The following is a 26,770-nucleotide window of genomic DNA, read 5'->3' on the forward strand; positions in this document are numbered from 1 at the left end:
TTATAAGACACTTTATTCTCCATACATGTGGTTGAACCGACTGCCTGTAGACAAATCTCACGTTATTATGCATTTTTATGAATTAATTGGAAGTGTATCAGCTACATCTTGTCTCCATGAATTAGAACCAAATCACAGAATTCTTTCCAGGAAGTTCACTGTTACATATTTACAGTTTCATATTTCCTCTATTTTAACTGAAAAAAGGTCACTGACTTCATTCTGCAACCTGAACAACCTGAACAACCTGAACAACCACGCAGGTCATTTTTCTTCAACCCTCTGATACGACCCACAGCAGTGTCTTCTGAAACAACACCGCTATGGTGGCAAGCATACTGGACCTTTGTTGCCATGGTTACTATAATAACGGTCATGTCTTGGTTAGGTTCAGGTAAAGATGGTGATTTGGGTTAAAATAAGTTCTTCCTCAACATCAGACAATCTTTGTTGTTATGGTTACAATAACGACAACGAACGGTCATGGATAATAGAAACAACATAAGCTGCTCCTGTCACATGGGAATCGAACACCGCTCTCCTGTGTCATATTCATCCATCCACCCCAACCTCCTCCTGACGTGGACTTTGTTGCTCTATAAACTACGTCACCGCACTTTTCCCTTTGCTCCTGTCATCATTACTACAACCTCTAGATGTTGCCTAGCAACAAGACCTAACGATGGGTCATAGTAACCTGCTGACAGACGACCTGTGACCTCGTTTTAGCCTGTTGATGTGCGATAGTATCGACGATTTGTCTTGCACAGGTAAGAGACTGAACTCAGTCACATCACACAGATGAAATCCTCAAGATGTCAGAAAGTTCAAAATCTCTTTAGAGAAACAGCCTCAGACTGAGAGCTGCTGCACTCATCTGCCTTTTCTGTCACGGGGGTTTGAACCCAACCTTCAGGCCCTGGGGTCACAAATCCATAAAATAAAATCGGCAAAAACACGTCAAGTACATTTAAGCAACTGTTTTTAGCCCCCGACGTCTGCAGCTCGTCCACAGACTCCTGCTGAAGTTTTCTTGATTTGATATTTTTAAATTTAATCCGAAAGTGACACTAGAATGATCCACATTCTGTACTATATATATATATATATATATATATATATATATATATATAGTACAGTATGAAGCCAGGTTTTACAGTCTGAAAAGCCATTACTGCAGCTCAGAACACACTCTCTGGGGACCGTGGGATATGGATAAATCCACCACTACGAATTCAGAGAGGGGAAAAAAAACCAACCCCGCTACCAGAAATTTATGAGTCTTTTTTCCAGGGAGAAATGTGAGTGTGCAGATAGTGAGGAGGCCTCGGACCACCTGCAGCTTTCAGACATTCCTGCTCTGATTTCTGTCTCCAGCGCTGGAGTCCAGAGGGCTTTACACATCGTGACTTTGCAGCCTGCCTCTCGTCTCTTCAGGCTGAATAATGAGCGAACACTTTCCTGCTAATCCGTGTTACAGACGGTGACAGTGACATCATCATACCTCGGAGCCAAGAAGGCAGATGTTTGATTGTCTATCTGTCTACTATTTTTTAGGCACGATTGCAACATGGAATGAAATTCACTTGTTAAGAGTGTTGGTGAAGATTATTCACTTCATGTTCTGGTTACAAAGCCTGCCCCTTTTAATATGTGTTCGTGTTTGTAGGATGATCCTCATGTATCCTGCTGGTTGTGTTTGTACGCGAGATGCACTTAAACATGATTGTAGTCTACCTCATCTGCTACAGATTAAAACCACCATCTTTTCTTCAAGACCTTCAAGGTCCCATATTTTACAGTTTTCTGGTGTTTTACTACGTCTCCACACCAGCGACAGTCCAGGCCGGAGGCATCGTGTTTTTGGGTTGTCACCATATCTCTTTAATGCCTTCAGGGAACTTCTTCAAATCTGGGACAAATGTTCACTTGGACTCAAGGATGAAGGGATTAGATTTTGGTGGTCAGAGGTCAAGGTCTCTGTGACCTCACAATACATGGCTTTGGCCCTGAAAATACATCTCTGGCTATTAATTTAATAACTCAGGAAGGGGAGACTGTGACCATATTTCAACTTGGCTGGTTGGTGGACGGACACAACCACAAGGCGGTGATTGCAGTTTGAAGTGTTGATCTCCATCATAAGATATATTTGTGGTTTTAAGAACCAAAAACCATCTCAGTGTAGTTTTACATCTCCTCTCTCAGGCTTCTCTCTGGAGCTCTAGTAACAACAGGTCAGTCAGCCAATCAGAAGAGAGGATCTGAGCCTCTCTTCTGATTGGCTGACTGTTTTCTGAGTGATCCAGTAAAAACATAGCAGATTTCAGGTGAACACTCAGAGAAACCAAATCCTGCATGGTTGGATAGTGGGTGGTGAATGTTTTGTTGTGACATCACAAAGTTGCAGAAGTCCTGACGGCTGGTTTTAAGGCTCAGTGTCTGAATACAGGCTGTGTGCATTTCTCTGTGGACTGAGGCTTTGATACTTTCACAGTATTAATATAGAACCTAGACCTGCTTTATAATCACAAACACATGGACATCTACCTTTAGACTGGATGGAGCTTTAACTAAAGTTCTTTTATTACCTGTAACACAGACAAGACTCTGAATGTCAAGTTCTCCGAAGTTGAGCACGGCACTGAAAACCTAGCCTGGATTTGCTTCTATGAATCCACAGATTGTGGAGAGTCGACTGAAATGATTTTTCCATGAAATTTGCAGTTTTCAGAGCTGGTGTGGTCCAGACTTTAGACACCTTCTAAGAGGAGAAGATGAATATCAGTTAATGTGATACTCCCATGGCTGTCACCTCATTCTTCAGGCCACGCATTCCAAATATTCATTGTTTTTCCTCTGAAATGGATGATGTCTTGGTGGACTCTGAAACAGACAGTAAACCTCTCATTGGAACACAGGGATTAGCAGCTCTTAGAAAGAAGGGATGGAGAAATCTGGAAAATATTAGTCTTAATAAAAAGGTCCTTGGGTTGAATAAAGAATGGATTTACTAAACAAATCAATTAAATTTTTAAAAATGTCATATAATTGTGCTACACATCCCCTGTAGGTTCCTGCCTGAGGACTCTCCACATTTACACTGACTGTTACATATCTGATATGTTCTTCTACGCCATTGTAGATGCATGTTATGCGTATTATCTAAGCTGTGTGTTTGTTCAAACACTTGTTCAAAATAGAAATTAAATGTCAGTGGATTTTGAAAGATGCCAAATATGTCAGGGTGAATTTTTAGGGGGGTATGTAAAAACAAAACAAAAACTGAGAAGAAACCAGCTGGTTGGAATCTAATGTTTGACTTATAATCATGAGAATATTAAAAATATCTGGAGCAAGTATATATAGATAATATGTGGCATCATGGTACAATGTAAAAAAACATTAAAGCTGCATAAAAATAGAGGTTTAAAGCTGCACTGATCATGTTTCATCAACAGTGTTTTTAGGGTGTTTTAGCCTCTTTTAGCTCATTGTTTTGGTTTTACAGCTCTCAGCTTTACTGTTTTCATTTGGTTTCAGGTTTCTTATCTACACCTCCTGTCAGCACCAAACAGCTGGCAGTCAATTAGAGTCTGGCTGATGCCCCCAAGCACACCCCCGTCAAGTTAACAAAATACTAATTTGTGCTGTTTCACTGCTTATATCATCAGAATTATTAACCTTCCATATCAGCTTCATTGCAAATTGACCTGCACACTGCTGATCCCGTTGGTTAAATGATTTAATCTTGACATGAAAAACTACATCTTTGTAAATCTAAATAGGTCATTGGATATTTTTTGGTTTGCAATACAATTGTATTTTAATTAGCAACCAGTAAAATGATGATTATACAAGGTTATTCAACCTAAATCCTTCCATGTGTGGGGGATCTTGGGGGATCAAATTGTGAAATGAATGAAAGGCGGTGCTGTAAACTGAATCATTAACTTGTTTGAAAATAAACATTTTCAGGACATGTTTGGGAATAAAGTCTTGCAGAGAATTTACAGTACTGCTGTTGGTTCTTATGTATAATTGAATCATGCACATTACACCCCAGTGTCTGTGAATTACATCCCAACCTCCCACAGCAGATGTGAACAGAGAAGAAGGAGTAAATCTGGTGATGAAATACAACCGTGGAGTTAACAGATAGAATCTTGTTCCAAATAAGATGTGTTTTATTTTGAAGGAGGCTCTCAGCAGGCAGCAGGAACATGGAGCCCAGCCATTTTATTTTATTGTTTCCTCTTCTATTTAAGAACCAAGGGGAGAATAATGACAGAAATCTATGATGAATTTCAAGATATAAAACTTTAAATCAAGTGATACAGCACAGTTGTTATTAATAGAAACTTGGAACCGAGGTGTTTCCTACACGTTTTTATCTAAGTGTGAGTCCTAAACACTGAACAGACGTATCAAGGGAGGATCAGTGAGGACAGAAAACCTAATGTGTGCACTGATTTTTAAAGGTGCTGTAAAAAAAAAACAACTAAACAGCAGATTATACGTAGCTGGACTGGAAAATATTCAGCACCTAAGGCGATTGGAAAACTCCACTGTTAATAAAAATAACTGCCATCAAACTTGACAGTGTTGCTGCAAGGAAAATCTCTCTCTCTCTCTCTCTCTCTCTCTCTCTATGAGTGTGAACATGCATGTTGATCTGCGGATCACAGGCGAGTGAGTGTGTGACAGTCAGTAATTAAGACGGACGACATTTCTGGGTCACGTCAATGTGATGACCTGAGTTTCCCTCTGAAGAGAGTGAGCACAAAAAATCTCTTTCAAATACTGATGAAAGCTGCACATCAACATACATGTGAAAGTCTGTACACCTGTAAGAGGTTGTCAGTGGTTCTTTGATGACAGGAGAACCATGAGGTCTTCTATGTTCTTTATGGAACCAAAAAAATGTGTTGCTTTTTTTATGGTTGATCATTTGAGTATTTGTGTGTAGAACCACCTGAACATTGCAGACAAATCACCCTTTTTTTGCCAAGGTTACAAACGAGCTGAGGTGATACTGATCCCGGACGGCTGCAGACCACTGATTGGTCAGAGAGAATCCTCACTGCTGTGTCATTGTTGTGCGAGACAGGACGCTCTGTGTCCCGTCACCTTCTCTTACTATAGTTTTAGTACAGAAACCTGTTTGGTATCCCTCTGATAGCCTCTTCTGCTCCTGTGTCTCGTTGAAGATGACGTCATGATAGCTGCATAGTAACGACGCTGCATTTAGGCAAAAAGAAGTAACAAAAGTGAGTAGAGTCGAGACGTGACCTTCACTGCTGATTATGTGACTCTATTCTGAACGGTCCTCTGAATGTCCCCTCATGTCCCCCTCATTACACGATCGTGTTCAGTGTGGAGCAGTGTTTTCTTCTTTGTTGGAGTCACTGCAGAGCCTCCCTCTGCAGACACTGATGCACTGATTGTAATAACAGGGTCTGAGGAGGCGGAGCAGCTTTTTCATTCTGCTCTCGCACATATTTCTGTGTTGACTCCTCATAAAGTCGAGAATTGAAAAGTGTAAAGAACTTCCACAGAACAGATTTCTGAGAACGACTACATCAGTCACATCCATTTATGAAATAAATTACCTCATGTCAGCTCCGCTCGCAGCAGTGGCTGTTTATGACCTGTCCCATTGCATCAAGATCTGTAATGACTTTGTTCTAAACGGACAAGTATGAAACTAAAAAAAATGATTGGTTTTACATGTGCAGCAGGTATACCGTGTTCAAACGGCAGCTTAACTACATGACCACATTTAATCCTTTTAACAGGCAGACACATGAGGTCACTGCTGTTGCTTGGTTGGGAATAGAAGATTAGCTCATGACTCTATCAAACTTTAAACCTGGAGCTCTGCAGTAATTAAAAAAATAAAAACATGTACTTACAGCTGTAAACTCACAGGGTTAAAGTCTGCAGCGGTCCTGGTTTGATTTGACAAAACACACTTGTCCAAAATATGCACAACCAACAAGAGAGAAAAAAAAACACAAGTAAAAATGCAGATTCAATTCAATCCATGTGGCATGATAACATGAAGACAAAATGAAAATCAAATGCATTTCAGTGCATCAGCTCTACATTACTGACAGTAGAGCTACTCCATTGGAAACTAGTGTCTTTAGTTTCTTAAATTGTAATATTGATCTTTTCCAAGTGTATTTTTTTTACCCTGCACATCACTGGTGGCCTTCTCACAGGAGCTTGTAGCTTTGTCTGGTACAATAAATGTATTATTTATTGTTCCTGTTGGATAAATTATAACATAAAAATGTTTCCCCCTTAAATATTGCCTCTAGTACTTGATACAGCAAAATATTACATTTGTAATTACAGCGAAGTGGCCCTTTAATATTTATTTTCAAAAATATTACAAAAGAAATCAGTTTAAAAAGTAAATACTGATTTTGAATCAAGTTTTTATTTAAAGGTCAGTTTTCTTTATATAAATGTGAATGGAGTGTGGCATATAGTAGCTAACAAGTTAGCATGTAGCTCTTTTTTTGTCTGTGCAACTCAGCGTCGTCTTTTCTGCAGGACAGTGACCAGGATCATTTAAACAAGTACGGTTCAGTTTTAAGGTATTAGCATTTCAGTTTTATGATCATGTACAGTCACAATCCACAACATTTATCCAGCAGCTGTACTGATCAAGAATTTATCTGTAAACGTTGTTGAATGTAGGACTTTTACTTGTAATGTGTACTTGAGTAATGAGTATTTGTTTGTCGTTGTGATATTTTGACTTTTACTTAAAATACCTGAGACACCACTGCTCTTCTGATTTCCTTCATCTGTTGAAAACAAACTCGCTGCTCTCCGTCTCTCTTGATTCATGCTGATGAATACATCACATTTCCTCTGCCTTTGGTTGTGGTTGCATGAGTTTACTCCTGTTTACACTCAAACACGTGACCTTCAATGAAGTGTGCATGGATCAGTTATTCATAGAGTACACAACACTAATGCTGGTCTCTGGAAGGCTTCAAGTACACGTAAACATACATTATAAAACCAGACGACGCTTTAGCCCCAGATCAACTCTAATTCTCTCTCTGGACTGGTTGTGTGACTATATAAGAGAAAACAGTTATAGTTTAAATTACTGAGACAAACACGAATATATTGACTAAGAATCAAAACACTGATTAAAGGTCCATCCAGTCTAAAGGTAGATGTCTGTGTGTTTTTTGATTATAAAGCAGGTCTACATTCCTTAAGCCTTAAAACAAGCTGTCAGGACTTCTGGACCTTTGTGATGTCACAACAAAGCACTCACCGCTCTCAGCCACACTCCAAGCCCCGCCCATCTACTTTGCTGTCCCCCTTCCTCTTCACTATCTATACATCAGACTTTCAGAACCCCCAGAACCAGGGGGCCATCACCTTGTATCTATCTCTTCTTATGGATAGAATATGGGACCTTTAAAAGCAATGAGGAGGGTGAAGATAATTTAACATGGGGATGCTTCAGAGGTCTGTTGTAGTTTTGAGGTGATGGATGGTTTTACATAGTTTTCCTCACTTTCACATAAACACTCCCTGATGTGCAAATTACCCCTGTGATGTTTTGACCTTCTCTTCTCTCTGACTCACAGTCACAGCGAGTCCGTTTTCAAGACGAGTAAACTGTGATCAGCTAAACGGGGAGGATGATAAATGGCAGGTCTGGTTTAAGGTGGTGTGTGTAACCTCTGACCAGCCGATCGTTGTCAGCAGAAATTTGTGCCTGCGACCACATGCACTTTAAAAAGCATGTGTCATCAAAACCAGTGCAGCTACCAGAGGAGCGTTTTAGCCACTCAGGCTTTGATTACATGAGAAAGCATGTGTTCGCTACAAGTTTTCAACATATGGAAAAGGTCAGCATCAGGTGAGTGTTAACAAAAACTCATTCCAAAGAGCAGAAAAGCCTGAAGAATAACTCATGTTTTGGAATGAAGGTGAGGCTGATTTTATTCTTAAAATCTCTACTTTTATTTCTCCTCACTCTCAAAAGTGATTCATGGGATTTAGATTTAGCTGCTCACAGCACTGAAAAAAAGGAACAATGTCCTCACTGGATGTACCAGTAAGTTGAAGCCTCTTCTGTCCACTTGAGGAGTTTTCACAGGGACAGTTCATGTTTGCTGCACCGTGGTCCTGTAGATACTGTCGTGCTGCACCTCTGCAGGCAGCACCTGTCACGTGGAGCTCAGATGTTTTGAAGTGGGCCATCAAATGGAAATTCCTCAGCAAACATAATTCTGTCGAATCCGGCGTCCTGCTCCATGTGGCACCTCAAGTAATGACACAAAACCTCCTCGGAAAATAAGTGGGTCCAGTTTTCCATCTTTGAGGATTTTCTGACGCTCGGTAATCTCGGGAGTCAGAGCGGGCAGCGGATGGATGTTTGAGGAGCCGTCCAGACGTCACAAATCATCCTAAACCTCCCATAAATACAAGGTGGGCCTGACTGCTCATCCTGCTCAGATCTGCACACGTTCGACTGTTATGTCAGAGCGGATCAGTGCACACGCAGCGGGGGAAAGTTACTGTGTGGAAGTCAGATCACTGCACATTTCTACAGAGATATGTCTAACTCCATTAAACTACACTTTACTTGCTTTTTTAATAACTGGATGTGTTTCTTCTTAGAGACAAATTTTACTGTGGAAGTTGTGCACGAACATCGATCTCAGTGAACTGCAGTAAAAGAATCAGGTCCAGGCCGAGTCTCAGCTTGAACTTACGAACTTTCCATCATTTCTACAGGTGCTGGCTCCACTTAGCTTTTTTCCTTTCACACACGCCATCACTTTTTCTTATCAGCTCCACCTGAGGACCATCTGAAGGCCTGAAGGCTCAAATTTACATTTACAGGAGGTAACCACAACATTTGCTTTTCTGTCTGCAAGTAAAAGCTGAACTGTAGCTGACGCTTCTTCTATATTAGAAACGTAGATAAAGATAGATTCTTAAAGAAAGAAATAGTAAGATCCAGTACTTGGGAACATCTTTTACTTCCTGTCATTATCCAAGTTGAATCAAGAGCAACTGGACGTGGTTGTAGATACTTGAAGATGAAGATGCAGAACATTATGATGTCCCACTGAAAGTTGACCTTTGACCACCAAAATCTAATCAGTTCATCCTTGAGTCCAAATGAATGTTTGTGCCAAATTTGAAGGAGTTCCCTCGAAGTGTTGATGAGAACAGACAACCTGAAAACATAACTGACAACATGACTGTCACCGGCTAAGAATAGCAAAGCTGTTTACTCCTCACAAGCTTTAGGTCACGACCTCCACCTCTGCCCAGCCTGCAGTCCCTCCTCCCCCAGAGTGTTTGTCTGAGTGGAGCCAGGTGTGCTGCAGTTAGAGCAGAGCCCACCAGCTGCAGCCCATCCTGTAATCAAGACTTCCACAAATATCCAGCTCAGCTGCTGCCAGGCCGCAGCACCTGCTCAGTCAGGCTACGCTCAAGTCCATCTATGATATTTACCCACTGCCTGTTACCCCCCCGCTTCTCCTGCTCTCCTCTCCCCTGCAGCCCCTCATCCTGTCAACCCTACCCCCACTCTCCAGACTCTCACTCTTGTCTCAGCCCCCCACCCCCTTGCTCAGCACAACCAGCCCAGTCGCCACACTCATCACTGTTGGTACTAATTATATGTGACAACACTGATACTTCAGTCCTGTACTACAACAACACCAACTCTGACCTCAATAATAAAGGTGTTTCTGACAGAAACACTAAATGAGCTACAGATAATTTACAGCTGACATCTCTTGTCATATTCTCATGAAAAGACCAAACAACACTGTCTGCTGCTCTCAGAACAGCCCACTGGTTCCTACATACTGCAACACTTTTGTTTTAGCTGCCACTTTAAATAAGTTGGAATAAAAGATGTAACACTTAGGGTGCCTTATTTTTTATTTTGAAGAAAAGACATTTATTATTACACAAGAAAGGCACATCTGTAGCCTCATGAGAAATCCACAGGTACACGCCTAATGACTTTTTTCAAAATAAAACTCCACTCAGCGGTGGATTAATCCACACTTGGTTTTAAACAGTTTTTGAACAATGGGAGGAATAACAAATATCAGGCTTTGATATACACGCAATACTTGTTAATAGGCTACATTTGCTGTTTGTTTGAGTCTTTTCATGGGATTTGCTGACAATAAGGAAAACAGAACTTCTTCAGACTTTCTTCCAGAGGAAAACAGCAGCGTTCTTCAGTTGACCCTGTGTTGTGTGGACAGAGAAGAGGGCATGACTTTCTTCACAATCATAAATTATCCCACTACTGTAAAGAGAGATAATAAAAAAAACAAAAGATGTCATGAATTCCCTCAGATCCCTCTGTTTGACAAACTGCAGCACTCACAGTAAATCCACCTGATAAACGTCACTGCTCTCTGTAAACTCAGACACAGGAATGTCAGAATCACCTGGCCGTCCACGAGGAGCCTTTAATGGCATCATCTATATGAGATTTACTTGATGTGTAGTTGGCTGGAGGGCCAGCCATGTGGATACAGCAAAGCTCTGCAGAGCACTGCTGATGGACAAAAAACATTTAAAGAGCATGTTTTTTTTAAGGAGGAGGAGGGATACCATCATCATCATTATCCTTCCTCACAGCATGCATGTGTTTTTGAAATTAAAACTATTTTAAAGTTCAGTTTCCTGAAGCTCAGTCAGCACATCGATGAGCTGATCTTTTTTCAGCTTGAAGTCAGGAACAGAGAAAAAATGTAGTGATGCTTTATAGTTTCTCTCCAGCAGCAGCTCTCTGCCCCTGGATTAACAGATCAGGAGAGATCAGAAGATTTTCTGAGCGACTTTAAAAAGGAGACGTGTTAACCAGATGGTTTGATCTGAAAATGACCTGAGATGAACGCAGGTTTGATATGCACAGTGCACATTAATATCATGGCATTAGCTTGTCATCTTAGCTCTCTTTTTATCTTCTTTCTGATTCCTACCAGTATAACTAATGTCCATTATGTCCACAACAGCATTTAAATCTACTTAAGATGCTTATTTCATTGGCAGATTTTTCCATTTCCACATTAGCCATGCTAGCAGTGCAGCTTTAGATCCATCCGTCAGTTGGTCTGACTCTTAGTCTAGACTGAACTATCTCGACAGCTAAAGCTTTGTACTTCAGCACATTTAATTTGAAATAAAATAATTAATACTACATTAAAGTGCCAAGTCTCAGCTTTCATTGTTGACCCTCTGTAGTGAATAAACCATTTCACCACAAAGTCCTTTTTAGTAGATGTTCTAGAGCTTTGTGTTGTATTGAGAGTCGTCCATAAATGGAAATTTAAAACCATGAGACCTGTCAGTTGAATCTAGCTCTGTTTCTAGCTTCATAACTAACATCGTAGTTCATTTTATCATTGCGCATTGGATCGAGAGGTGGGCTCCAGCCCAAATTCATGCACAATAATCACACACAGGTGCACACCCCCACACAAATGTAATATATCTACATATATTGAATTTCCAAATATGTACATATGAAATAAAAACATGTTAAAGTTATATATGAAACCTAATAGACATTGGAACTATTTCACATATTGACATATATATTACAAAACCTTATTGCAGGTCTTTTAATTGTAAAGTCTTATAGTTTCCTTGCATGGTGTCATGATAGAGATCCTCTTTCTCTCTTTCAAAAAAGAAACATCACCAAACACGTGTCTGCTTATTGATGCCATTTGTGGAAGGCGCTGTTTCAATTACAGGTTTTAAAAGGTCACACATACCCAGTGAAAGCTAATTGGTCTTACGGCATGTTTGCTCAAACATTCCCACTGTGCTGTGTATTTGTTTTACAGTCACTGCCCGAGGTTCATCATTCACTATCAGCATTTACATCACAGTTCACCAGGGAAACCGTCGCTGAATACGACTAGATTTCTGCTTCCAGCCCCAGCCAACTCTCAGGAAGGTCGTCGAGCTATAGTTACATGGCAGAATGAAATTGCTTTGTGGAAAATGATATTGTTCAGATTAAATCATCTAATTTGATGTTCATGCAGCCTGATTATGTGACCTGAAAATAACTGATTTGTGTTATTTTGAAAGAAATTGAAATTTATTGAAGGAAACCCATGTAAAATGCCATAAATTGCACCAAACAATGTAATTCTACAACCTCTGATGAATATAGCTCATTAAAGAAATACTTGAGACCTTGACCTATGCGAGGTCCCAAACATTAACATTGAAGCTTTAAAAGGCCTTTATTTGATTTTATTGAGTTTATTGAGTCTGACAGAGACTGGTGAGCAGGCATTTTTGTTTTCCGGCTTCATTTACATATTCAGACCAGGAGCTGCCCAGTACAATAGTCTTCATCTGGGAAATGAGGAATGATGAACTCAGAATGTTATCCCGCTGGTACCTGATGTGGAACGGGAAGCTGATTTTACTTCGCAACAGTGACTTTTTTCCATTTGTTTTCATTTTCTTACATTTTTGTTTTGTCTCTTTGTGCAGGTCTAGTGTTCTAACCTCTAAATATGCAGAGATTTGCCTGTGAGTGTGGAGGTATTTTCAGTCTTAGTTTTGCCAGTTGCAGTGATGCGAAAATATACATGAGCTGCCAATCATAAAATCACCTGTTCCACATGCAAATTAGGTTCTTGGAAATGATATTAGGTGGGGGTGAACAAAGGTCAGGACAGAGGGATGAGAGGGGTCAAGGCTAACTGACGGGATGAAATGAGGATCGAGCTAAAGGACATGAGGGTTGGTTGTATCTGATGGGTTTTTGTTGGAACATGTCATTATTAGGAACCAAAGTGAGACTTAAGTTCGGGGGAATGACTTAATAAGACATTGTTGCTTTGTCTTTTCACTTGTGGTTGCTGTAATGAGAGAAAATAAAGGGTATGAACCAGGGGTCATCAGGAGAACTAAGAATATTCCGGATGTGGCTGTGTCGTGGGGATCAGCTCAGTGGGTCTTGCTACCCGGTTAACAATGTTTGGTTTGATCCTGTTTATGTCTTGGGATCTTTATCATTATTAAAAGCTGGAGTATGGGACTTTTACATATAAATGAACTGTAATGTTGACTCTCAAGCTTTTGGCTACCCAACCCTTCAGTCAGGGTGCCATCCTTCAAGCTATAATATAGCTCTGGGAATCTCTTAACAGATTTATCCTGGACGAGCCCCCATTTATGTTACGACCGAGCTCATTTAGGGAAAAGAGATGCAACATAAAAACCAGATGTTGTTGGTTATTTATTTTCAAAGTTGGTTAGAAAATGTGTACACACAAGCAAAAATGGCAAACCAAAAGGAAAGTGGGGCTAGTGGGTGCTGAGGGTGCAAAGGAGGACTCTTAAAACCTAGATTTACATCTATCTAACTAAAAGAAAACCATAGATGAAAATGAAAGCTTGCTATCTACACTATCTTCATCGAAAAAAACAAACAGCCCTGTTGGTGTGTCTAGACTGAGAGAAAATGCCTAGTCAGTTTCTAAAAAATCTGTACCTGGCCCAGTCCCCAGATAGTTCGTCAAGTTCAGAGTTAAGTCAACAATTGGCATAAATTCAAACAGTATAGAGGCACGCTGGGGAGCAGCTGCCCCAAATGATGGGCTTTCCAAGCTTTGACAGCCTCAGTCCCAGATAGCATCCAGTTGACTGGAGGGCTGGACTGGGAGCGGCTCCAATCAGGACCCATGGCTCCAGTTGCTGCAACCAATCTTAGAACACGGGATCACACTTCCTGCTTAGCATATATACAAAAGCTGTGTCCCAATTCACGGGCTGCAGCATTCAGAGAATTTGGTCTATGAAGGCATGGCCCTTTGTAGCCGCTGCTAAGGCCAAACCAAATTGAGACAGTCTGGCCTACAGAGAATTTCCACCTTGCATCCCCAGCTGTGCCTGCCCTTACTGTTGCATCACAAAGTACCGGCTAGCAAACCTGACAACATAGGAGAAACCCTGACAAAATGGGACAGCCTAGTCGCGCCACTGTGATGCAATCGATCCTCAAATGCAACCAACTGATGCAGTCCCTGAAATGGGACACAGAGCTCTACAGGCAGGTTAGAACCATGGGTGGGAGCGTTGGCAGCGGCCGTAACAGTCTGTTACATTCAAGCCTTTGCCAAACAAAATTCTGATAAAGATTATCAGCACCAGGCAAAATATGGAAGGTACTGGCAAGAAACTTTACTCAGCACCATGTGTACTTGTTTGTCTTGTTATGGCAGGATGGTATATATATGGTAAATATATTGACTTGCTCCAGTAACCAAAACAAATACTTAATTAAACAGTCTGAACGATGAGCCTCCCTCTTTCCTGTCCACAGACATGTCTCTGGACCCACAGATTCCTTCTTAAACCCTTTGTAGATCTGCTTGACCAAACACCAAACCGATTGACGAACTCACTGAAAACACCTTCTCACTTTCTCTTACTATCTCTCTCCTGATTGGTTATTACTGTTTGTCTGACTTCCTGTTTAAGTCTCTAGAATCAGATGCTCTGTAAGCTGTGCTGACAGAAACTTTCACCTTTTTATATCACATTCTTTCCACCTTGTGTCACTTTCTAACATGACCTGACTTGTTCCCTTTTTTGCATCTGACATTTTTTCGACATGATGGGACGACAATCAAATTTGATCTATTGCTTTCAGATTATGTGGTTATCGCTATCAGGAGAACCAAACCAAGCATTTCAATTTCACTTAGCTCTTAAATGACTCCCTGGGTATAGAGCTGTATAAGGCACTCAAGATAAATGGAAGTGTTTATCTTTTACTGCTGCTTCTGGGGAACCAAGTGGCTCGTATTGTGTCACCTTGGCAAAGTCCAGTGTATTCATTGGTCCGGTTATTAATGCGTCCTCTGACACAGGCCTGTTTGCAGCCATTCAGCTCAAACTGGGCCAGTCAACACCTTTAATTTGAGGATTTTCTCTCTGACTTTTTCCACGTTTTCTCTGGGGGCCTTCGATGACACTGAACTCTACGAGATGAGCTTAATTCAGCAGAATTTGTGTCGTTCACTTTTTCCACGTTTGTCCATTTGTTTTCACACTCACATGTAGCCTAGTGACACGTGACTCTGAAAATAAACATCGCTGCCTGCTTCTCATTACTCTAATTGGTGATTTAGTAAGTCTATGGCAGCTGCCTACATATAAACCCATGCTGGGCTCAGGCTGAATATAAACGCCAGCTCTTCCGTTAATAGGAATTTGGCTTTAACTGAAGCTCTCCAGCAGTTTCCGTTGTCTGGCAGCAGCAGAGATTTTGACGAATAGGAGAGATAATCTGTCCTGAAGTAATGTCATAAACACAGTTCTGCCTTTCACCGATGCACAGGATCTGATGTAACTGTCTTTTGTCTTGTTTCAAAGGGAATGAAGGGAAGTTCAGTGGAAGTGGGTTTAGCAGTTACTTTAACTATTTACCCTGCAGTGTGGGTTGTACTTTTCAAATGGTCAACAACTGCTCACACACAGGTACAGGGAAGTTTGGCCACAAAATATTTACCAACTTTCTCTCTTTCATTTAAGCAGGTAAATGTCTCATTTAGATTTAACAATCATTAGTAGGCACATGTATATCCATACATTATTTGCAGAGGTAACAGGAAGTTGCTCCAAGGGAAAAAAGTTCCTGTGTACTGCCATTTTGTTCCCTTTTCTTTTTTCTATTTCAACCACAAGTTTTCTGGCAACATGGTTAAAGCAGCATAAACACAGTATTATGACAATAAATACAATGTGAACAGCAAAGGATGTCTCAGTTAAGTGTTTTGCGTCTTGACCTGAATCTTTTCATGTTGGGTATCTGCTGGTACAGAGTCCAATCTGGTGCTTAAATTAATTTAAATGACATAAGAAAATATTGCACCAAAGATGCAAGAAGAGAGAAGGTGTGTGGTGTTTATTAAATATGTATCAGAAATACAAAACTAAAAGGTGTAGTCATGGAATCTGATACATGTCATCTTTCACAACCCACCTGTCCCAAATACTGAAGGTTCTGCTTCTAAACTATAACTTTAAAAGCTTGAATTATTCATATTCATAGTTGAACAGGTGAATGTGACTCCAGGATCCACCAGAGTAAGAGGATCTACTGGAGAAAAGACGCAGACAGAACACTGACCCTCGGTGGACTGGCTAATTAGTCAGTTGGCTCAGATCTGGATCTGAGTCCAATACTTACATCTACTTTAAATGCTGTTTTTCAAGCCCTTTCAAACTGACTTACATTCACCCAGATGTCATATGAGCATGTGACAGGTTAAACTGCGATGCACACACTTGATCCCTCACATAAGAACAAATGCACAATCACAATGCTGCAGTTTCTTCCAGCAGCAACAGAACTTGGTCATCAGCCATCCTTGTAGCACACAGAGGAGGATGACTTACAACAGACTGCCTGCACATTGTACCACTCATCATTCACAAGTCCTGTCCTTCAAAATACTCCACAAATGCACAGTCAGACTATAGGTGCTGCTGCATATGGGAGGTTTAATGACTTTCCTCACATATTCATAGCATTTCGGGTTATTCACAGATTTTTTCTCTTTTTCACTGGACTGTAAAATAGTAAATTTGCAAACTGCAAGCATATGGTAATCATTACATCTCTCAATAGTTGACGTGTGTATGAATTCTTTCCAGCAGAAAGTCTGTGTTGATTAACATGTAGCTATAATTTACTGTAATGTTGACTAATGTTTTCTGTTTGATTTATTTTTGGGTATTAGCCAGACTCATACACATTGTAGCCTAACAAAATACAACTGACATGATGACAATTAATATTCATAGAATAAAGTTGCAAAATCTGCATTTATGTGCCCAAACTCACGTTGCCGCTTCTTACACAAATACTCATTTGTCTCTTTTAATTTTTCTGTCCTCTTTTGACCTTCTGCATTAAAAATTGTTCTATTCATTACGAGAAACACAGCAAACATTAAAAAGATGTTTGAACCACAAAAGGTATGGCAGGAAGCATTAGGAAAATGTTGCATGGGAAAAATAGGAAATATATAAATGATTAAATGTGTGCCAAGAGACACACACCAAAAAAGGAAATTGAAGGAGTTGAAATAAAAAAAAGAAAAAGCTAATCAGAGATAACTACAAGAGAAATAGCGTTTTTATTTTAAACTATTTTTATTCTTAACATTTTTCATTTTAATTAATTTACAAAATTATTAATTGACATATTCAGTTATATTTTGGACTTGTCTGATAACTCATAGGTTCCTTTCAGAATATGATTAAAGACTATATACATATACATATATATATGTATATATATGTATATGTGTATATATATATATATATACATATATATGTGTATGTATATGTATATATATATATATATATATATATATATATATATATATATATATATATGTATATATATATATATGTATATATGTATATATATATATATATATATATATATATATATATATATGTATATATATATATATATATATATGTATGTATATATATGTGTGTATATATATATATATATATATATACTGGTAATGCTTATGTTGATGTAGAGATCTTGATTAAATGCCTCTGTAGGGCTTAAAATGGAATGTCCATACATTTTCAACATAAAGGGCAGTTTACTGTTGCATCATGGGAATTTGTAGGATCTTGACTCATACCAGGGAACAACATTGATCATTCTTTTTTAAAATTTGTGTGCGGAAGTCCTCCTAGTTTATGGAAATACAATACTAGAGTCCCCTCATGTGCTTATGTTGTTCTTGTTATTTTAATCTATCAATAAGCAAATATACATATATAAAACAACATTCTTGATACAATTGTTTTCTGAGTAAAATATGTACTGTGTACTTTGGATCTGATTTTAAATGAAGGAATGAAAAGTATAGTGTTTAAATAAAAGTTCAAAGAGAACACGGTAGATGTGCCAGTGTCCCATCGTCTCATCTCCTCTCTGACCACTGAACTTTCATGATGCTGTATTCTTTCCCCCTGCTGGTCAAAAACAGACCTGGAATCAGATCCTGAGAAGCTGTTACACTAACACCATAAACTCTCCTTGTGTAACATGAAGGAAGAGGATGACTTACAGCAGACTGCCTGGTTTCTGCCAATCATCATTCCTTTGGTCAACACTAACAGGAACCCAGCAGCCTGACCTTTCACCTTGTCTCCCTGTGTTCTCTCTCGCCTCTAAAGACGTTGGACTGTAGACCTTTCTGACTTTTATGGCTCTATTCATGAATCACTGGTCAGCCTTCTGCTTACATCACTGTTAGCTGCAATCAATGAAAATTCTTGGGAAGGTGACGTTTCCACATTTAAATGAGTTTATCCTTCCCTGAGCTCATTGCTGGTGGATGGATACCGGCCTCTTCCCGCAGGTCACGGTGAGCTCGTCCATCAGCCGCTGTGACGCCGGGTTCCCTGCAGCTCTGCCAGCAGCTGCTCCTGCTGCTTTTCCACTGTGCTGGTTCCACACTGGGAGAGGCTTTAAACTCTAACAGATAGGGAGGGTTTGTCCCAGAAACAGATGACAGGCTGTAAAATAAGATTCAACATGATATGCAACCATAAAAAATGTTGTTTCTGTGTAAAATGACAACTTCCTCCTGATGTGCTATGATCGATGCGTGTACCAAATTCAATGGCAGTATTGCATACAGTACAAATGTATGAAATATAATCCAGTTTCATAGATTAATCAACTCAAAGGTAAATAAAATAGTTTAAATTAGCTCCTCTTATACCAGCTCCAATGCTAAAATGCTGCTTATGTGTACTAATGATTGTAATTCAGATTATGAGTAAATTAACAGTGTGACTTTTAATGCATGTGTATATTTTCTTGACTGTACTTACATGAATACAGGAATTTAACTGGTATTTTAGAACTTTATCTTCATAGTATTGGAGTACTTCTTCTACAGGGCCATGGATACTGCACAATGTAGTGGAAACTAAATGTAGTAATGTCTTTGGGCTCCTTTGAATCATTAACCCCAGACTGTGTTATTATGAGTAAGCTGGTTAAAAAGCAGAGAGAGCAGTGGGACGAGGACCAAGCAGACTTTTCCATGACTCTTCATGATGAGACGAGCGCTTCCTGCCGGGTCACAGCGGCGCTCGTGATCAGCCAACTTTCACTCATGATCGACTGTTTGTGCTGTGATGACATTGTAAACAAAGATTTTTTCCGTGTGAGGTTTATTGCAGGTTTGGTAGATGTTATCACCCTCCTCACACGTCACCTCACACAACAGTGGACACTTTTGTTCTACAGTAAAAAGGTTGTTAGATTGACCTGTGTCGATATGGAGAGAAAATGTGTTGTAGCCACAAGACAAAAAACCTGGGATCTTCAGAACATAAGGAGCACACGGGGGTGTAGTTAACCTTCAAGGTTCAAGATACACTTTACCATTCTCTCCATATACAATACCCAATATACAGGGGAATGAAAGTCCCTCAAGCTTGAATACCATGTAGGGTGTGTTCCCACCCTTTGATTCAACCCTCGGAGGGTCTCCTGAAATAGCCCCCACATAGCACCTAACAATAAAATGTGACTATAGATCATAATAAGTGCTTTGCACAAATGACCTATGGGCTTGTTTTCTTATGGAAGTACAGTCTCGTTCCTCCAGCGATACAGTGTACACAGTAAGAACAGATACACCAACAAAAAGCAAGTAGCAAGTAGTATTAACTGAGTTAAGTGCAAGGATGTAAAGAGTTAAGTGCAATGTAAAGATATACCTTATTAATAAGCAACGAGGATATCATTAAACACAGTGAAATGTTTTAATGGAAAAAAATATACATTAAAAAAACTGAAGTAAACTCTCATTGAGTGGCTACTTAATCAGAAGTACGACAGAAGAGCAGCTGCCACAACTGTTTACAGCGCAGCCAAACAAACTCATGTTTTATCCACCTCTGCCTCGGCTGAAGGAGAGGCAACAGTAAACAGCAAGTCTGAGATCAATGAGTTAAAAATACATCGTTTCTTGTGAAGCTCTTATGCAATTTGAATCCTGCGCAGGACATACAGAGATAATCACCTCCACCAAGGACGTTAACAGAATTACATAAGAAGCACTGAACCGACTTGTACTGAACTTGGTGGACGAACCCATTCAATTTTGGGCCAGATTTGGATCATTTGTTATAAATTTGAATTTTTTTGTGTGAAGACTGGTGTATATTTTTTTGACATTGGTTTTGTTTTATCCAGTACAGTTTCACAAATGCTTCTCATTGACCAAATTTGGCGTAATTTGCTTAATACAAATTCATACATGATTATACACCATGTAAGAACATTATCAACTGAAAGCTTTAGAACCAGACTTTGAGGCAGACCAATGTAAGAAGATATTCACACAATGACATGTTGGATTAACCAACCAGCAGCCAACTTAGCTCTGCGCTCCAACTCTACAGGCTGCAGACAAAAATCTTTTCCCTGCAGTTATGTAACATAATGCAATTTAATCGTTTCCAATACAGTAACACTGTACAAATCATCATGGTCGCTCTCCATCCTGCCTGTCTGCATGTCTGAGCTCCAGCACATTAAACCACTTCTCTGATGTTTATGTGTTCCCATCCTAAATCTCTTTTCTTTGGAGGAATTCTTGATAAACATGTTACATCAACATCTCTGCTGCCACGTGCTGTTGTGCTCATTGGTCAACCGTTCTTAGAAAACATGAAAAAAGAGCCTCTGCACTGTTTTTACACAGCAAACATACAAGAGTCGCTTCAAAATCATAAATGTTTCATGTAATCTCAATGAAAAGGGCAACTTTAGCATGCTTTACATCACCGTGACACAAATAGTAAGTAATAAGAACCTTTGCTGTGGTTACAGGCTCTGCAGTGATTCAGTAAGTATCAGGGTCGGCCAAGTTTTGCTTTGACTCAAGCGTCAGTTCCGTGCATGCGGACTGTCTGAAATGCAGGAAATATTTGATAATTGTCCGGTTATTGGAGAGCTGCCAGAGTAACCAATACATAATGACTCGTCGTGCCTTGATGGGAGTTATCACTAGACTGTAGCCCATCTTCAGCCAATCAGATGGCTTTATCCTGTATGTTGTGGAGCAGACTGAGGGTGAATGCACTCAGACACTGAAGACACTCTGTGCTGCAGACATGCTGAGGCCTCATGGATCATTTTCTCTAAACAGAAGCTCAGTCTGAACTAACACCAGACCACCAAACTATTTGCAAATATCTTTGTGGTTTGTTGTTGTCGCCTCACGTGCCAGAGAAGTTCACCTCACAGTTGTACTCAGTAGGTGACAGATGTTAGGGTGTCAGAGGTGTTAGGAGAGGACGCTCCTGCTCTGATAGACTTCTCCATCAGGGAACCACAGGCCAGAACAGTCTGGACTGAGACTGTCTTGTGTGTGTAGAGATGGCAATGAATGTATGATTGAATTCAAGTAGATGGTGCAGACCCAGAAGTCAGCCATGGTGTTAGCCAGTGTAGGTCCATGAGTAGCACAGTGACATGTGACCTTTTAGGCTGATTGAGGACCAGATGGGCTGCTGTGCTCTGGACCAACTGCAAGGGTTTCACTGAGTGTGAAGGGATGGGGGAGGGGATAAGCATGGCGTGAACCAGGAGCTGGGTGATGTACTGAGTCAGGTAGGGCCTGATTCTTCTGAGTTTGTACAGAGCAAAGCGGCACCAGAAGGAGAGCTTAGTTTAGTTTAGAGTTTAGTTTATAAAACGCTGCAGCTTTTGCACGTTCAGAACTTTATGGTTGCCTTCAGTGCAGATTGGATCTCTTAAAGGCAGTGGATGAATATTTATGCACACAAGCATGCAGATGAGGCTGTTAGCATGCCTGCCAACTGCAGAGTGCTGTAATATAAATGCATAGTGTGTCCAAGCTTTCATGTTGTTTCACAGATCGACAACAGATCAGCAAAAGCTCCACAACAGCAAATACATGGAAATTGTGATAATGTTATTTTGTCAACTGCTGTTTCCAAAGTCAAGAACAAACTTTCACTCATGTTTCAAAATATTACTGACATGCATGCATGCTTTCTGGAAAAAAAATATCTAATTTTCCATATATATCTTAGGTACAGGTCATTTGTTATGTTAAAATAATCTACCAAATACAAATCATCCTGTGCTTTTCCATAATAATACTCTATTTATTTTCCCAGATACATGCAGAGGATGTGAGGTCGTTTTTCAGCCCTGAGTAGTGTCTGCTGGGCGTCTCTTCAGTCTCCATATGACCCCAACAACCTACAGCAAACAGGTAGGCCTGGCTGTATGTAGTGCCACACTCAGCTGGCCATCCAGAGTCTACAAAGTACTGAACCTGCAGGTCTTACGGGGCCACTCATTATGCTTCGACAGCCAAGTAGAGCAAAATCATTTAGCTATTTCATCACATATTCCACCAGAGATTATAAATTACAGCAGCCAGCTCCATCATCCAGGAACCAACTCCACCAAATCCCCAGAAACTCCAACCAGGCAGGATGACGTGTTACCAAAATTCTGTCCAATAAATGAAATATGACTTTGATTTATAAACTGGTTGACTTCTAATTGGTCAGTCTGAAGCTATAAGAGCCAAACAAAAAAAGATTGAACTGTTCCAGTCTGATTTAGACCAAAGAAAACAAACTGAAGGGGCGATCACTTCCCTGAGAATCATCAGCTTTGGTCAGAGCCAGGTCTCATTAAAACCGCTGCCACCAGACAGTGGAGCAGGGCCGAGCTGTTGGCCGTCCCTCTCAGATAACATCACAGCTGCTGGAGTTTTAACACTGAAACACATAAGACTGAGAATGAAGAGCCACTCGGGTGTCAAGGTTTCTGATTTACTCCCAAACACAAAGCCAAGACTAACAAACAACATTTTTACTCATCTGAAGTCGTGTGTGTTTCCACCTGATGAATGTAAGTCCAATATTCTCTCTCTCCTTTTAGCTCCTTTTTGGTCTCCACCACGTCCTGAGGGAAATGTCTGGCTCTTCAGCCGCTAAATGCGCCACTGTGTTTACTCTCTGCTGTTTGCTGCTGAGCAGGTACTGGACAGTGGGTGTATCAGCACCTACTTGCTGCCTTTTGCTGCTGGAAATGAGGTTGATGAGACATCAGAATTACATTTAACTGCAACAGCAACTACATTTTATAGGAGACAAAATTGCGTCCAGATTGTATTTTCTATCAGTGTATTGAGGAAATGTTGATTTACAAATATGTTGATGCTGAAAGTAACAGTAAAATGTTCACAGACAGAGTTTGTTTTCCACTAAATAGTCAAACCCCTGAGTACAGCATCCACTTCAGTGACTCCAGTAATGTTAAACAGTTTTATGGTTGTGCTCAGACTCTCACAGCACTCACACAACGTGTTTATTTACATTAAACCAAAACTCTGATCTTTCACCAACCTTAACCAAAGTGCTCGTATTGCCTAAACAGACGGGACTCTGGATGCGAACCAGGTCCCTGGTGTGACGCTGTTCGCCCTCCCTGTCCTGCTGCCTACACTGTTAGAAAATGCAGAGTTGCATCCACTAAACCCAGCGATTGTTTGTGTTTCCTACAAAACATATTTGCTGTGGCAGTTTAGTCATATTAAAACCTGCTTTCAAGGAGACAGGTTAAGTGAACCAAACTGTAAATTTGCAGGCATTTAAACAAAATGAGCTGAAAGAAGCTAATATGCATCTTACCGATGAGGAGAACTGCAGAGTCAGGCAGCTACTGAGCCTCTGTAGGTTTATCACTATAAGTGACAGCTTTAACAACAAATGTTAATAAAACAACTCTGAGAGTCCACAGCCGTACTAGCAGCTCTGATGCTAACGTTAGCTTACAATGCTAACATGCTGATCTAATGTTTACCGCGTTCAAAATCTTAGTTTAGCATGTTATCATGCTAACGTTTGCTAATTAAGACTAAACGCGGTACAGCTGAAGCTCGTCGTTTAAAGTATTGAACAAACTGGAACTTATTGACTTAAAGATTAACTGATTGATAGAAAACAAGACTAAGCTGTGCAGCAGCTCTGTGTACTACTTTGAGCTAAATGCTAACACTGACGTTTAGCAGGTACAATAATCGCCATCTTAGTTGTGTGTGTTAACGTGGTAATTGTAAACTAAACAAAGTACAGTAAAGCCTGATGAATATCATGAGTCTTGCAGGTATTTTGTCATAAACCAAATTACTGGACAAAACTCTGACCGGATGTCGGCGCTAATATTTTAGCAGATGTTGAGATTTTTCATAGGATTAAGTGAGAAGCTTTTGTCCTGCTGGTGGAGATGCAAGAGGAAAGATCAGAGGATCACCGACGTCAGTAGGTTTCATCCTCAGGGGAACATGAACGTCTGTACAATGTTTCATGGCAATAAATCCAACAATCAGACAGTTCAGACAGAGATGGTTCAGTGTGGACTCCATAGAGCTGCGCTGCTAACATGGCCGACGATACTGATGACAGCGGCATCGAGGATTTGAGAGGGCACATGTAAAACGAGTGAGAATCAGGTCTCTGTCAACCTTCCTCTAATTAAACACACGTGTGTGTGTGTGTGTGTGTGTGTGTGTGTGTGTGTGTGTGTGTGTCTGTATAGGCTGGACCATCGCTGTCTGTGTTGTCTTCTGTCTTCGTCACCATCTCAAACACCACGCTGAATCCCTCAGGCCTGTGTAACGAGTTTCTGAGCTTTGACCTCATCCTCTCCGGGGGCCACTTTATGGAGCTCTGCCTTTTGAATGAGGCTTAGTTAAATCCACATTCAAACTGCAAAGTAGGCTGTAAAATAGCAGCTTGGTTTACAGACAACATCAGCTTGTTTCCATATCATTGTGGACCACGTGAAGGCAATTTTTCTTGGAATACACAAATAAGAAAAATCTATTATGAGGTAGTGGCTGATAATGTGGCTGTAGTGCTTAAAAGTACAATTATCGCCTTCTAATCTCCTGCAGATTCATAATATCTTTAACTTTTACCCTCCAGTATAAATCCTAAATCTTCTTTTTCATAGTCTCTAAATGTCAAGCTGCATTATTCTGAGCAGAATAACTGGATCAGCCCCGTCCTCTGTGTTTGACAGCGACAGAGCAAAATATACAATTAGCATCCAGTCTGCCTGCTTGTGTGAAACCTCCACTGATTCCATATTTCCCTCATTAGTCTGCAGTGTGCAGGCCAGGTCCATCTGCCTCCCATTAACGGTGGCAGCCAGAGAGGCTCGACTCTCACACAGCCTCGGCTTATGTAGCCCATGTGAAAGCCTCTATAAAAAGTTTCCCGTTGTTACCTTTGTGTCATGGAAAGTTGTAGTTTTGGAGAGGTGCATGCTAGTTGTCTTTTTCCTAAAGCAAGCCTGCCACCTAGTGGTGGAGCTGGGAACAGTGGAGGCATCAGTGGCAGGGTTCATGTCAAGGTAAAAAACCTGACTTTATCCATTGATTTTTGTTTTTTATAAAAAGTAGCAGGACAACATTCAGAGATGCTATTACCAATTAGATGGTGAACTTACAGTAGCTCTGCTCCTCTGTGTTCTTAAATAATTGTTCCAAAAACACTGTATGGGGATGGTATCGAGGTCTGGTTATCAGAGACTTTTATCTTAGCAGCTTGGATTTTTGAAGAATTCTTGATCTGCAGACGCATGAGGAGCCACTCTCATAATTTTCAACACATACATTTCTGTGCTACTGATGTGCACTGAATTTGACCATTAGAAATACAAATTTTATGATTCTATAGTGAATTACTCTATATATATATATATATGAAGGTGGGCAAAGCTCTGATGGTAATTAGTGATGTTAACTCAATCTACCAATGAGAATTAAAAGGTGACAATAAAATGTTACCTAACAGGTGCAACTGAATTAACAGGAGAGTGAGGGATGTGTCAATCAATCTCAAACATAGTGTGTGAGTGGACCATGGCAGCATGGGAGTTAAAGGTCCATATTTCACATGTTTCCTGTTTTAACTGAAGTGTTGATCTCCATCAGAAGATATATTTGTGGTTTTAAGAACTAAAAACCATCTCAGTGTAGTTTTACATATCCTCTCTCAGGTTCTCTCTGGAGCTCTAGTAACAACAGGTCAGTCAGCCAATCAGAAGAGAGGATCTGAGTCTCTCTTCTGATTGGCTGATTGTTTTCTGAGTGATCCAATAAAAACATAGCAGATTTCAGGTATACACTCAGAGAAACCAAATCCTGCAAGGTTGGATGGTGGGTCCAGATGGGCGGGGCTTAGGGCATGGCTGAGAGTGGTGACTACTTTGTTGTGACATCACAATGTTCCAGAAGTCCTGACGGCTGGTTTTAAGGCTCAGTGTCTGAATACAGGCTGTGTGCATTTCTCTGTGGACTGAGGCTTTGATACTTTCACAGTATTAATATAGAACCTAGACCTGCTTTATAATCACAAACACATGGACATCTACCTTTAGACTGGATGGAGCTTTAATAGACCTCTCTTCTGAGAAGGCTCTAGCTCTCTACATTTGGTACAGTACTACAAGGTTTATTTAAGTTGGACTGATAATATGTAATTTCCTCTACCATTCATGAAAATCCCTTAAGTAATTTTCAGTCATTTCTATCAGGCATCAGTAAAAAATAAAATCACATTTCCTCACTTTTCTCCTCTGATTGGGGACGAAAAGTGTCTT

General features: G+C 40.3%; 1 long non-coding RNA gene across 1 annotated transcript; it reads right to left on the minus strand.

The window, feature by feature from the left end:
• Positions 1-21,051: 21,051 nt before the first annotated feature.
• LOC139612471 (uncharacterized) lies at positions 21,052-25,788 on the minus strand. The gene is made up of 2 exons (XR_011686546.1): positions 23,003-25,788; positions 21,052-22,878 (listed from the first exon to the last, which is right to left on the minus strand). It is a non-coding gene; the product is annotated as an uncharacterized lncRNA (long non-coding RNA).
• Between the last annotated feature and the right edge of the window lie 982 nt (positions 25,789-26,770).

Source organism: Trachinotus anak, unplaced genomic scaffold, assembly GCF_046630095.1.
Source record: "Trachinotus anak isolate AG129_WGS33_773 ecotype Australia unplaced genomic scaffold, CSIRO_AGI_Tana_v1 ptg000031l, whole genome shotgun sequence".
NCBI classification, from domain to species: Eukaryota; Metazoa; Chordata; class Actinopteri; order Carangiformes; family Carangidae; genus Trachinotus; species Trachinotus anak.